The sequence below is a fragment of the Hordeum vulgare genome, chromosome 4H (genome assembly GCF_904849725.1).
Source record: "Hordeum vulgare subsp. vulgare chromosome 4H, MorexV3_pseudomolecules_assembly, whole genome shotgun sequence".
Taxonomy (NCBI): domain Eukaryota; kingdom Viridiplantae; phylum Streptophyta; class Magnoliopsida; order Poales; family Poaceae; genus Hordeum; species Hordeum vulgare.
In genome coordinates, this window is record NC_058521.1 from 170,957,441 (window position 1) to 170,972,726 (window position 15,286).

The window sequence follows — 15,286 nt, forward strand, 5'->3', positions numbered from 1 at the left end:
CTGAACCGAGGAACATACTGAGGCTCTGGAAGCCAAAGTACATGTCGACAATACAACTCCAAAGTCCCATCTCACCATTAAGGAACACAAACGAGCTCGTGCTCCGCCACGGTTCCCGGATCCTTCTCAATCTCAAACTAAATAGTGACATGCTCCCCACAACAGGCGCTTGCCACCATCAAAATACGTGTCTCGAAGGCACAACTTTCCGCTTAAGATACCATGGGCAGTTGTGGGACTGATTACACGGGACAAGGTATTCGGTTAAACCGAGTTATGGTCATGACACCTACTTGGACAAATACAGGTACCATAAAGGACCAACTCTGCGTCAAGCTACACGTACCTCGGCGACTTCTCAAGAGCACCTTTCTTAAAGGTCCGCTCGCCAACTATTCCCCTTGTCAAGGAGTACTTACCGAAGAGTGAAAGCACATATGTGTAGCAGGGCATCGTAAGGGACATCAAGCCATCCGAAAAAGATCTGTGTAAACCCTTCCTGTGTTAATTTCTTTTCATTATCTATAACAGTTGCTTGATGCAATTTGGATTGTCTGGGTACGAGTTAATCGGAAATTAAGACCACCCTTTACGATTCATTAGGCTTTCTACATCTTTTTTCTCCTTATTTTTTCACCTATTTTTCAACACCAGCACAAGGTTGTTTGATACACATATTATATGCTAATGGCTAATTGACCGGCAGCTTGGCTATTGTGGTCGGCCTCAACATCATTCTGTCACTTTTTTGTATGATTTATGTGCAGAGTCTTGGATATTGCATTATATGCGTCAATTCCGAATTATGTCTTGGGTCAATAGCTGGGTTGCCCAGCTCCTGTGCTTACCCCTTTATGTTCCGCTCGTTTGGCTAAATGGTTAAAGGGAGTACCACTGTGATTGTACTTCTAGATCGTGTGTTTAAGTATATCAGCAGAGAAAGCTGAAAACAAACTATCATAATAAGCGAGAACTGGTCTGTGATCCGATCACAAGAATTAAACTAAGAGCCACTAGAGGTTCGCCGTGCTATGAGGACGGTTTGGAGTAATAAAAGCCACGTGGTAATGGTTTCTTACACCTCAGCATAGCCGAACATCACAATTTTGAAAGGGGCTCTTCTTTCGTCGCCACAGTGAAGCTCCAATGGTTAAGTGAAAGGATTAAGGCCACATAGTACGATTTCCTCGATTCCTCCCGCACTAGCCAAGATGTTGGCCAAGGATAATAGTGTGTGAGCTAAAAAGACCCCTGATAACATCTGTAGGGGGGCTGAAGCCGACGACTGGAAACTTTCAAGTTAAAACGACCGCACTTGAGTCAAAGTTAAAAATAACATAAGACATGGTATAACATGCAAATTAATATAGCATTGTATCATACAAAAATTCAACAACTCATACAGGATAGTGTTTTTAATTAATGTTTACATACTTTTTGCATTGGGCTTCTATTGCCCGAGCACCTTCCATAACATTGGCAAAATATCGCTCGGGGCACCTATGTTCCTTTCCACGCGGCGGAGACGAGGTGGCCATCTTGGTTGGTTCCACTTTCCATCAGTGCATTATAGTCCTTGCCAAGGGCATCTGAGCTCCCTCCGTGCTGACTGGGGGAGTCCTGGATTAAGGGGTCCTCGAATGGTCGGCCCATCTTTTAATGGACGACCATATGGGCCCTATTACTGAAGACGGGACTTCGTGATGACTTTGTATTCAAGAAGGAAAACTTTGAAGACTGGTTTGTCGTCCAAGTTTAGTAGGCTAGGTCAGCGCATCTATCCCCGGCTAGAGGTTGGTTGTACGTAACCCTAGGGCCCCTGGTGTCTATATAAACGAGAGGGTTTCATCCGCATAGGCAAGTTGATTCATCTAGGGTTTAGCTCATACAATCTCGAGGGAGATCAACTGTGTAATCCTCATACACCATCAATATAATCATGCAGGATGTAGGGTTTTACCTCCTCAAGAAGTCTCGAACCTTGGTAAATATTGTATCCTTCGTCTCCTGCAACCCATTGATCTAAGGTCCATAGTTTGTGACCCCCTACCCGAGATCCGCCAGTTTATACACCGACATTTGTGCTTTCATTGAGAGTTCCGTTGTTTGATCGCCGAAAGGATCGATGGCGTGCTTAATTGTAACAAACCGAATCAGCAATGGGGACATCTTCGTACCCAGGGAGGTTCTTATGTTCGACACCTTGATGCTGCGCGCCGACCCGACCGACCGCATTGGCTAGATCGGATGTCTTGTCCCCGACCAAGAGACAAGGTCCGAGAACCTCAAGTTCTCCAACAACTCGGGGGTAATCTTCTCCCTGCTAAGATCTTGGTTTCTCCTGATGAACCCTAAAATCCTGAAGCCTTGACTTCGGGTATCTTGTCTCGCCATGAGCCCGGTTGCCTCTTTGGAGAGTTGGCTTTTAGCCCGGATCTGACCTCTACACCCGGAAAACCGCAGCCGGCCATTGCCGAACTCACATCCCTCGCGGTAGCTATGGAGGTCAGCTCCGAAAACCATCAAGCAACCAATCTGGACAACCTTTTGATGTTAAACAAGGTGTTCGACCAGATCCAATCATTGAAAATCCCGGATGGACCAGACCTGAGCTATACTCGGAGCGGTCGAGAGGAGTATTATGAGGAATTTTACGACCCACCCACCACCCATTTGGTAGCCATGGTCAAAGACCTAACAGATGTATTGGATTATATCCCTCAGGAGGCCGAAGACATGGATTATGCGGCCGATGACCCTGCCCGTGTAAACATCGGGAGATGGACTACCACCTCCACCTATGATGTCTACATGGCGAACACACCTAACGACAATGGTGATCACACCCCCGTGCCACAAAACGATGATAAGTCCGGGGAAAAGCTATAGAAGGTTCAAAAGAAACGCAAACAATCCAAGGCGAACAAGGGAAGGGGGACCTTATAGGGCATCCGGAAGAGCACAACCCAACAGGACACAAGTAACCTCGGATCTCCCGAGCAACCACCAGAGGATCCGAACAAGCCCGAAGGCTAGTATGATCACGACGACCCCGACAATTTAGACGATGACAACTACCTCCCTCCTGACGATGTGGAGGACAGCTTGGAGGCCGAAGACTTCATAGTTCCTGAGGACCCTGAGGTCAGGAACAATCCAGGCAGCAACTTATAGCTACCTCCCACAGCCTCCAGACAAAGCAATAATGGATTCAAGACGAAGAAGAAACCATCAACAATAGATGGACAAAAGTGTTGGTAGCCGAAGAAGGATATTGGACCAAGTGACTGGCTCAAAACAAATGGTACCCATGCCGGTGCCTGCTGTCTCAGTTCAATGACGAGGCCCCAGAACTCGCATCCCCAGGTGCACAAACTACGACGGCCCCGATAGACCACCTCGAGGGCGCGATAGAGCGGACGGAGAAGCCGAGTATGGACTCGAGCCTCCCCGTAGGAAAGGAAAGCAACACCTGCAGCCTAGGGAAACACGGCCTACATCACGACTTAGACCACAAAACAGGTCGCAATAGATTCATCTATGGATCCAGAGGGCACTCTCCCACTCGATGGGTTGAGACCAACCTCGGCGTACCCACAACAATGGCGATTGGGAATCGTATCGGACACAACCAACACCCGATCTCCCGCACAGTATAGCCCGAGTCAAATGCGCCACTCACCCACTGTGCTTCACAGATGAGGTCATGCAGCACCAATTCCCCGAAGGGTTTAAATCCGTAAACGTAGACAATATGGTGGAACTACGGACCCCTCCGTGTGGATAGAAGATTTCCTTATCCACATCCATATGGCTAGTGTAAATGACCTCCACGCCATCAAGTATCTGCCCCTAAAGCTAAAAGGGCCAATGTAGCACTGGGTAAACACCTTACCCTAAGATTCTATCGGAAGGTGGGAAGAGCTCGTGGAAGCCTGCCTGTCTAATTTTCAGGTAACCTACGTCCAACCCCGGACTCCTCTGACTTCCGCAACATCGTCCAAAAGGCGGGCGACTCGGCCAGAGAATTCTCGAATAGGTTCCTAACCAAGAAGAACCACATAGTGGACTGTCTGGATGCCAAGGCAATAGCCTCCGTTAGGCACAATATCTGTGATGAATGGTTGGCTCACCAACTCGGCCAGGATAGGCCGACAACAATGTCCGGCGACACTTCCCTCATGACCCATTTTTGCGCGGGCGAGGATAATTGGCTAACTTGACCCAGCCACAATGCGGATGACCGCGGTACCTCTGAAGTTCGGGATGGGAATGGAAAGACAAGGAAAAACAAGAGAAAACGCCGCCACCGTAACAGTGACACTGATGACACGGCCGTAAATGTCGTCTTCCGTAGTTCAAAATGCGAACAACGAAAGAAACCCCTCAAAGGGAACACAGATGGACCGACTCCATTAGATAAGATTATGGAAAGGCCCTGTCGGATCCATGGCACCCAAGACAAACCCGCTAGCCACACCAACCATAACTGTTGGGTGTTCAAACAGGGCGACAAACTAGGAGCTGAGGAACAAGGCAAGGGACAGTGAAGCAAGGACGACGAAGATCCCCGCGGTCCGAACATTGGCGGTCATAAACAGTTTCCCCGAGAATTGAAATCCATGAACAAAATATATGTCACTCGTGCACCAATGAAGAAAAGGAAGCGAGCCCTTCGGGAGGTATACGCCATAGATCCCATAGCCCCAAAGTGCAACCCATGGTCAGCTTGCCTGATCAGCTTTAATCGTAGGGATCATCCAACGAGTATCCATGAGGGAGGGTCGGCCTCCCTTGTCTTAGACCCACCATAGATGGGTATCACCTCACGAGTCTAATTTACTCAAACATGGTGAAAAAGATGGGCATAGACCCATCAAGAATTAAAGCCAGCAACACTACCTTTAAAGGAGTGATCCCAGGTGTCTATGCCCGTTACTCGGGCACGGTAACACAAGAGGTTGTGTTCGTCTCACCTGACAACTTATGCAGCAAAGACTTAATCTTTGACATAGTCCCTTCCGGAGCGGGTACCACACTCTACTCGGCCGCACAACATTCACCTGCTTCAATGTTTTGCCTCATTACGCTTACCAAAAGCTCAAGATGCCTAGACCCATAGGTGTTATCACTGTCAATGGACATATAGAGTGATCTCTCTGGACCGAGGAGCACACAGCATCCTTGGCAGCCGAATGCCAATACAACACCGAAGCATTATGCAGAAAGCTTACCATCGAGGCACGGCAAGCGGGCAAGCAATCCCGAGCTCAATCATACCCCTCGGAGACGTCTCCAGCCCAAAACAAATTGGGATACACTTCTGACAGCACAACCCGGTTACTCGTAAGGTTTGTCCCTCGCAGACACAATTTCATTCTCAAAATACCATGGGCACCTGTGGGGATCCACAATCAAGGACCACATGTTCGGTTCTACCAAACTGCAGCCCAAATGTCTTCACACACAAGTACAAGATGTCGTTAAGGATCTCTGAAGTGTCCAGCTCACCTATAGCACGCCAGCTTCTCAAGACCCCCTATTCGAGGTCCGCCTGCTGACAATAACTGCCTTTAAAGGATACTACCCCTCCCTTCTAAGAAGCATAGGAGAAACTATGCAGCAGGAAGCAGGGCGGATGTCAAGTTACCCATGGGAGTCAATGGAGAAAAGATTGCCTTGAAATATATCGGTCAGAACGATAGTTCCCTGTAACAGCTGCCTCGGTGTCATGAATTATAGTAAATATTATTGTTATACTTCTTTTACAAGTTTCTTGGCATATATACGTGTTCCTGTCATTAGCATTGAAGGGTAGATTTGTTTAAATAAATATAAAGTATGACGGGCTAATAGACACGGGGCTTGTCTAAATACTGCCCCGAGCACTACCCTGTCACTACCTTTCTTTTCAGTGTTCGGCTTTCTTGGATATTGCTTTATATGCATCGGTTCCGAATTATGTCTTGGGTCATTTGTTGGGTTGCCATGCTCCTGTGCTTACCCCCTAATGTTCTGCTATTTGGCTAAAGGGGTAAAGGGAGAACCACTGAGATTGTATTCCCAGCTGTCTTGGACAAAATACGGAAAGGTTTGTACCTTTGCAAACCTGGTGGTAACTATTTCAAAGTTTGGTTCATCTGATTACCACAAAAAGATGGGGGCTAACCTCTGAATTCAAGCTCGTAAGGTTAAGTGAAATCACTAAAGCCGAATAGTATGATTGCCTTGTTTCCCTGGCACACTACCGCCTCCGGGGGCCGATACATTGGCTAAGGGTCACAATCCGGATGTCGAAACCCCCCTTGCAGTCTCTACACGGGGGCTGAAATCGAGGACTAGAAACTATCAGATTAAACGACCAAAACAAGAGTCAAAATAATAATTCATAGTGCATTACATCAGGGCAAGTGACAACATAGATTTTTCCAAGGCACATTACAATATCCCTACTCGTAAATTACATCTTTGGGACATTGGGCTTTGATCACCCGAGCACCCTCCATCACAGTAGAGAAATAAAGCTCTGTCTGCATATGTTCCTATTTCGGAGGTGGATGCGTGGTTGCCATCATCAAGGGCTTCACTCCTGGCTAGTGCATAGGAATCCATCCTGTAACACATCGCATCCCTTTGTGGTCTCACGCACGGTTAACTCCACGGCTGCAGCCTTACCTTACCCGGGACCGTTTGCGTCTTTTGACTCACGTATGCGATAGTGTCGCTAGCAATCCAATGTCAAAGAACCCGGATCGACATGTCTAGTCATAAACCAAAGTGGCAGTACCGCACAAGGACATGCATACATGACCCAACAAAGCAGGTGTCGGTCATTAGCGAATGTAGACGAGTTGTAGCAAGCTACATGGACTCCATTACATCGCGTGGCATTTCCCCAAAGGGGACAGACACAGCAGCTAAGAAGGACACATGCCGGTCAACCAATGCGTCCGGAGCAGTAGAGAACTACGTAGGCTCGTTGGATCACAAAGGGGCATTTCCTTGTAAGGAGTGCTACTAAAGATCACGACTAGGTAATCGAACCCCATACATATCAAGCATGACACACGTACGCATGGCATACCAATATGTATAGATACATCGATGGCATCACAACATAACCATAAACATACAAGCTTTATTTAAGAGGCTCGGAAGAGCCACACACATAATATTACACATTAAGGTCTCTGGACCCATAATAGCAGTCATACAATACAAGCCAGCGGAAGAGTTATAAACTGTCTGGGAACAGGCAGTGCAACTAGAAGGCACATGGCCTGACTATACTACAATGCCGACGTAGGGCCAGATCGTAGCTGGGACACCAGCTACTCGTCGTCGTCGATGTCTACGAAGAACCCTCCATTAGGGTCATTAGCAACCTCTGCAACATTTATTAAGCAAACATGAGTACGAAGGTACTCAGTAAGACTTTAGGAGAACTAACTACTCATGCAAGGTATCAAAAGGTATTGTGGGGTTTCATGCGGGAAGCCAGCATTTGACTCGTGGCTAGACAACTTGCATTTTGAAATTAGTTTTGACAACTTGATTTCTCGCACACGAGTCCACTAACACCACAACAATACACTATCGTGGAATTATTCCGTCTCCGTACAGAAATGCCGTCCACGACACTCACACTTATCTTGGCAATTTTATGAGTAGCCATTGAAGTTATCTATGAACAACATATGTCTCCAAGTAGTCCATATCCGCGGACGCGGCTATTCGAATAGATCATAACCCTGCAGGGGTGTACTTCGTCACACACGCTCTCGCCACTTATCGCTATGTGCACGTCATGCACCTCGGCAACCTTCAAGCGGAAGCCCAGCGAGGGAGTCGGCCACGACCGTTAACCACACTAGTACCTAGTCCAGGTTTATCGCCTATCTGAGGGTAACCCGTACGGAAGTCCGGCCGAGGTTTCCGCCACGGCCTCAAACGATGTGCGCAGGGTTTCCAAGCCCACCATCCGGGTGCCACTTGGTACACCGTGCCACTGCCTACCGCATCACGGCCCACCTCTCAGGTCAGCACCATGCACGGCCTCCAGCATTACTATAAACACCAGAAACTACTTGCTACTCCTGGACCGGGTACTACGCGATTAATAGGCCGAGCGGGGTCATATTTCAGGGCCCAGCATGTGGTAGTATCTAGTCTTGGAATACATACACGGAACTCAGTTCCTAAGGACGGTTCCAATGAAACAACCCGCCATGTACTCCTACACAGCCTTTCACCGGTACCTTTACCAAATCAAGTTCAACACACAACCTTTGCTCATCGAACACATTCCACATTTCTGTTCATCTCCCAGATGACAGACCATACACAACTCTAAGCATAGCATGCATAGTAGGATAAGGCACATCATAGTTCAAGCAACTACCAGGTATGCTAGGTTGCAAGGTTCGGCTATTTACTGTGACAAGGTTAAGTCATGCAAAGGAAGTGGGTTCAACTATCGTGGCAAAAGCAGTTGACGCATTTGATCTTAAATGCAATAAATAGGTGTAGGAGCGAGAATATGGGATTTATCGGGATGATCAAAAGGGTTGCTTGCCTTGTTGCTCAGAGGAGGAACGATATCCGTCAGACGGATATTCGGTGGAATCCGGGGGTGCGGAGCCTACCGAAATGAATGGCAACATTCAATAATAATCATATGCACTCAAAATGATGCATGAGCATGGCATGAGAATGCAAGGTGATAAGTTATTATTTTCAACATGTATTAGGTTTAGAGTTGATTTGAATCACATTCAGATAGCAATTCAAACGGGGTATTCTCGGATACCGGTTTAATTGATTCGACCTGATGCTCAGATCAACTTGATGTTAACATGCATGAAATGTCATGTTATGATACTGATTTGTAATTAGGACAGTGGTGATCATTGCAATCATAATGAAATTTGAATATTTTTCCAAATTCCATTTAAAAAGTAATTATGAGAATTGAATTATTCCTTATTCCACATTTTAGGGTTCTTTAACTTTTTCAAACATAGTTGAGAATAGCATAATCAGAATCCTTGAATTTTCTGATACTTTTTCATATATAAATTATTTTCATTGGAGTTAGAGATTAATTTCTATGATTTTTACAAGTTTTAGCAATTTCCTGGAATTAGTTTTATACTGGAAATTCTAATTATTGCATCAGACTGACGTCAGCAGGTCAGCCGACCTGTTCAGGTCAAACCTGACAGGGGGGCCCCACTGGTCAGCCTCTCTGGGACTAATCCCATGCTGACCAGCCCTAACTGAGGTTTGACTTGGCCTTGGGCCCACTTGTCAGCGAGTGATTAGGTCACTAAGCTGCTGGGTTAGCTTGCCACGTCGACCCCCACCGGAGGGTGGTCGCCGACGACCAGGCCCGCGGCGGAGGGCTCGCCGGAGGCGACCTAGACGACGCTGCACAGCACCAAAACGCACGCGGTTTGTAGCTATAGCATGCTCGCGAAGTGGCCGATCTGGCAGGACCATCTGGGGAGGCTAGGGTCGCCGGAAGAGGCGTCGGCGACGAGCCGGAGCGGCGGCCAAAGCTCGGCCTTCTATGAGGGGCGGTTCTAGGGCACGGGGAGGGCAGCTGGAGGGCTCGACACGCTCCTGGAGGCTCCAGGAGCTCGAATCCTAGCTCGGGCGCGTGGATCGGTCATCACAGCGACGGCAGCGACATGACCGGCGGCGAGAAGCTCTCGGCCTTGGTGGGGAACTAGGATACGATGCACGGGAGAGCGTGGGGCGAGAGGGAAAACGACGACGAGCTCACGGCGGTTCCGATGGCGCTGAAGAGGGGCTCGGGGATGCGCCGGAGGGAGCGAATCGACGAGAGAGGTCCGGCGGCCGGAGGTGGAAGATGATGGCGTTGGGGGCGATGCAGAGCTCGAGGAAGCTTCGGCTTCTGCAGAGATGACCAGGGCGACGAGGCGGAGCTAATGGCGTGATCTGGGAGGGAATCCTATGGCCAGGGGCACGGGCAGCTCGAGCTCGAGATCGGCTCTAATGGCAGCAGCAAGGAGGAGGAGGAGATCCGGGAGGAGGAAGAGAGCCGAGGCGGGGAATGGATAGGGGAGGCTCTGGGGAGCTTATCCCCGTCGTCGGCAGCGCGAGGCGGCCAGGCAGGCACGCAGGTGCGTGGCCGCGCCGGAGGGGGCGGCGGCCACCTCCTGCTACCTACTGGCGCGAGGGAGGGGACGAGCCAGGGATGGGCCGGGCCAGGCTTAGGCGACAGGTAAGGTTTTTCCATTTTTTCTGTTTTTGTTTTTCTGTTTTGCTAATTAATTTAGCTCCAAAACAAAAAGTAAAAACTATTTTAGACCTCCTGAAATATTTGTTATAATATCCCCAACCATTTCCAAGCTTTTCAACATTTTTGGAAATTTATAGTTTCTGATTTCAAATTTAAAATTTGAAACCAGTAGCCTTTTTCATTTATTCAAAAAGCTTAAGGTGTCAAGAAAATAGTTTCCTCCAATGCTCATTTACTTTCATGATTTATCAGAAAGTTTGAACATTTTTCTTGAGGCCATTTTGGGTTCATTGATTTTGAACTAGTTTGAGATTTCCTTTAATTGAAATCGTGGCTAGGGTTTTGAGTTTTTCCTTTGCCACTTTGTTGCTTTTGTTGAAACTTCTTAGATGCAAATGCAAAGAAGACATGAGCACAATGCTATCTTGCTTAAGGGTTAGGGATGTGACAACTCACCCCCACTCAAAAGAATCTCGTCCCTAGATTTAGAAGTCGTCGGGAATAACGCCGGATATTCAAGTCGGAGACGATCCTCTCTTTCCCAAGTTGCCTCCTTTTCAGAATGATTTGACCATTGAACTTTAAGAAACTTGAGGTTTCGACGTCGAGTGGTACGCTCAGCTTGATCAAGAATACGCACGGGGTATTCTCGGTAAGAAAGGTTATCTTGGAGATCAAGCGTTTCGTGGTCCACTTCACGGATAGGATCCGAAAAGCAACGCCTGAGTTGCGAGACGAGGAAAACATCATGAACCTTGGAAAGATGCGGAGGAAGTTCCAACTGGTAGGCAACTTCTCCTCGTTTGGCAAGAATGCGAAAAGGACCAATGTAACGAGGAGCCAATTTGCCCTTGATACCGAAATGATGGGTACCCTTCAAAGGTGTAACCCGAAGGTAAGCCTTCTCGTCAACTTCAAAGGTTACAGCCTTATGATGACGATCATATTGGCTCTTTTGACGAGACTGGGCTATTTTCAACTTTTCACGAATAATGCGAACCTGCTCTTCTGCATCCTAGATCATATCCGGGCCAAAGAGTTGCCTCTCTCTGGTTTCTGACCAATTAAGAGGGGTTCGACATCTTCGTCCATAGAGAACTTCAAAAGGGGCTTTGCCCAAGCTTGATTGATAACTATTGTTATAAGAGAATTCGGCGAATGGAAGGCACTTCTCCCAATTCATACCGAACGAAATAACACAAGCTCGGAGCATATCTTCTAGGATTTGATTCAATCTTTCTACTTGACCACTTGATTGAGGATGGAAAGCAGTGCTAAAAGATAAGTGAGTCCCCATGGCATTCTGAAAACTTTCCTAGAAGCGAGAAGTAAAGATACTTCCACGGTCCGAGTTAATTTCCAGGGGAACACCATGAAGAGACACTATTCGAGAGATATATAACTCTGCTAGCTGGCTAGCTGTTATACTCTCACGAACAGGAAGAAAATGAGCCACTTTGGAAAGACGGTCAATGACCAAAAAGACAGCATTATTTCCTTTCTTGGTCTTGGGAAATCCGGTAATAAAATCCATGCTAACTTTATCCCATTTCCATTCAGGAATAGCTAGAGGTTGAAGGGTGCCAGCAGGCCTTTGATGTTCTGCCTTAACTCGACGACAAACATCGCAGTTAGCAACGAACTCAGCAATTTCTCTCTTCATCCTAGTCCACCAGAACCTCTCGCGTAGGTCCTGATACATCTTAGTACTACTGGGATGAATGGTGAGAGGAGAATCATGAGCCTCCTTAAGAATTAACTGCCTTAGATGTGGGTTCTTAGGAACCACTAAACGATTCTGGAAGAACACAACACCTTGATCATTCATGGAAAATTCTTTTGCGTTTCCGCTAAATATATTCTCCTTGATCCGTGATATACCCTTGTCACGCTTTTGGCCAGCTATAATTTGATCCTTAAGAGTGGGCTTCGCCACCAGGGTAGAAAGGAATCCTTGAGGAACAATATGAAGATTCAACTTCCGAAAGTCCTCATGGAGATGTGGTTGACCTTGTTGTAGCATCAAATTGTTACAATAAGATTTACGACTTAGTGCATCGGCCATAACATTGGCCTTCCCCGGGGTGTAAGTTATTCCTAAGTCGTAATCCGAGAACAACTCAACCCACCGTCTTTGCCTGAGATTCAAATCCGGCTGGGTGAAGATATACTTCAGACTTTGGTGCTCAGTGAATATTTCGCAACAATTACCCAAAAGGTAATGTCGCCAGGTTTTTAGTGCATGGACCACAGCTGCAAGCTCAAGGTCATGGGTGGGATAATTATCCTCATGTGGACGCAACTGTCGAGATGTGTATGCGATCACATGACGTTCTTGCATGAGAATGCCACCTAATCCTTGTCGCGAGGCGTCGCAATAGATAACAAAGTCCTTAGAAAAATCTGGTGGTAGCAACACAGGTGCGGAAGTCAGGCGTCTTTTCAGTTCCTGAAAACTATGCTCACACTGTGGTGTCCACTCGAACTTTTTATCCTTCTTGAGGAGTTCAGTTAGAGGCTTTGCAACCTTGGAGAAATTCTCGACGAAGCGGCGACAATAGCTCGCTAGACCAAGAAAACTCCTAACTTGCTTAACGATTCAGGTTGAGTCCAATCAAGGACAGCTTGAACTCTCTCGGGATTGACAGCAATGGCCTTACCAGAGATTACGTGGCCTAGATAGGTCACTTCTGGTAACCAGAATTCACATTTTGAAAATTTGGCATAAAGGCGATGCTCTCGAAGTTTCATCAATACCGGCCTTAAATGCTCGGCATGTTCTTGTTCATTCTTCGAGTAGATGAGAATATCATCGAGGTATACCACGACGAATTTATCCAAATACTCCATGAAGATTGAGTTCATCAGCCGAGAGAAAGTGGCTGGGGCATTGGTTAAACCGAAGGACATAACGGTGTACTCATATTGGCCATAACGAGTAACAAAAGCCGTTTTTGGAATGTCCCCGTTCTTAATCTTGATTTGATGGTATCCCAACCTCAAATCCATTTCGGAGAAGACTGAGGATCCAGCGAGCTGATCGTACAGATCGTTGATCCTGGGGAGCGGATACTTGTTCTTAATGGTGACCAAATTAACTGGTCGGTAATCTACAACCATCCGATCCGTTCCGTCTTTCTTCTTGACGAAGAGGACGGGACAAGCCCAAGGAGAAGAGCTAGGACGAATGAAACCTTTGTTCAAGGCCTCATCTAATTGCTTCTTAAGTTCTGCTAGCTCTAGGGGTGCCATCTTATAAGGTCTTCTGGCTATTGGGACAGTTCCCGGAACAAGATCTATCACAAACTCTACATCTCTGTCAGGTGGAATTCCTGGCAGTTCCTCTGGAAAAACATCCGGGAAGTCACGGACTACCGGAATGTCTTCAAGTTCCGGAAGAGGGTTGGCATTTAGGGAATAGAGCTGGCATTTGGCAACTCGAGTAGAGACATTTACTATCTCACCCGAGGGATGGGTAAGTTGGACATTTCTAGAGTGAGTATCAATCTTGGCATAGTGAGCTGACATCCAGTCCATGCCCAAGATGATATTAATATCCGAAGATTTCAATGCTATCAATGAGGCTAGAAAAACTAGCCTGTCTACTAGAATTTCATTGTCATAGGTTATCCTAGAGGTTTGCCATTTACTACCAGGGGTTTGGACGACCAATGGCATTGGCATATCACAAAATGACATGTTATGCAACTGTGCATAACTTTCTGAAATGAAGGAATGAGAAGACCCAGTGTCAAAGAGAACATACGCTGGGTGATGATTAACAAGAAGCATACCCAGCATGACGTCGGGATCCTCTGCAGCTTCTTCTGCTGACACATAGTTCACACGGCCACGTGCAGGAGTTGGCTTCACATAATAAGCCTTGCCCGACTTGGCCTGCCCGACGGACTTTCCGGGTTGCTTGGCACCCACATTCTGAGGACACTCACGGGAATAATGCCCTGGTTCTCCACACTTGTAGCATATCACTTGTAGGAGACACACAAGATCTCCCACTTACCTTGAGAACCTCATCCGGTTATGGCTGGGTTTGGGGGAGGACGGATGGGAGATGATGGAAATAGAAATGGATCTGGGCGCTTGAAAGCTAGGATGGGAGGGGGACATGTCTGGAATGCATGTGGCTGCTCTATGGATCTTTTTACCTTTTATGGGTGGTGTTGAGCCAAGGCTTCCCGTTTATTGCGCCATAGGCTCGGCCACTTCCTGAAAGGACCATGCCGATGAACGCACGTGGGATTACCCAGACCATTACCCATATACCCTTAAATGCGGGGAACGATCTCCACGTTGACAAGACGTGCCCATGGGAAAGGGGCCTCGAGCCGCACATGGATTTTTTATTATAACTGGCTATTTTGACCTTTCATCAGAACGGATGTGAGATGAGGAATTGTTCACACTCGGGCCTTTTGGCCTTATGATTAACTAGTGATGTTATTAAAGACATAAACATCGCCAAATGACCAAGTATGGACGAGTGGAATATGGGATGGAACTCGCCTCGCAAGCGAATTACTTTGAATGCAAGAAGTTGCCAAAGACTGTGTACATCGGCATTGGATGCAAGTATGGGGGCTACTGAGGTAGTCCTAGATTAAGGGGTCCTTGGATGGCCGGCCCATCTTTTAGAGGCCGACCATATGGGTCGTATTATTTAAGACCGGACTGCATGACCACTTCGTATTCAGGAAGGAAAACTTCGAAGACTGGCGTGTCGTCCAAGTTTAGAAGCCTAGGTTGGCACATCTATCCCCGGCTGGAGGTCGGCTGTATGTAGCCCCAAGGGCCCCTGGTGTCTATATAAACTAGAGGGTTTCATACGCATAGGAAAGTTGATTCATCTAGGGTTTAGCTCATACGATCTCGAGGTAGATCAACTCTGTAATCCTCATACATCATCAATATAATCAAGTAGGACGTAGGGTGTTGCCTCCTCAAGAGGGCCCGAACATGGGTAAATAGTGTCTCCTTCGTCTCCTACAACCCATCGATCCA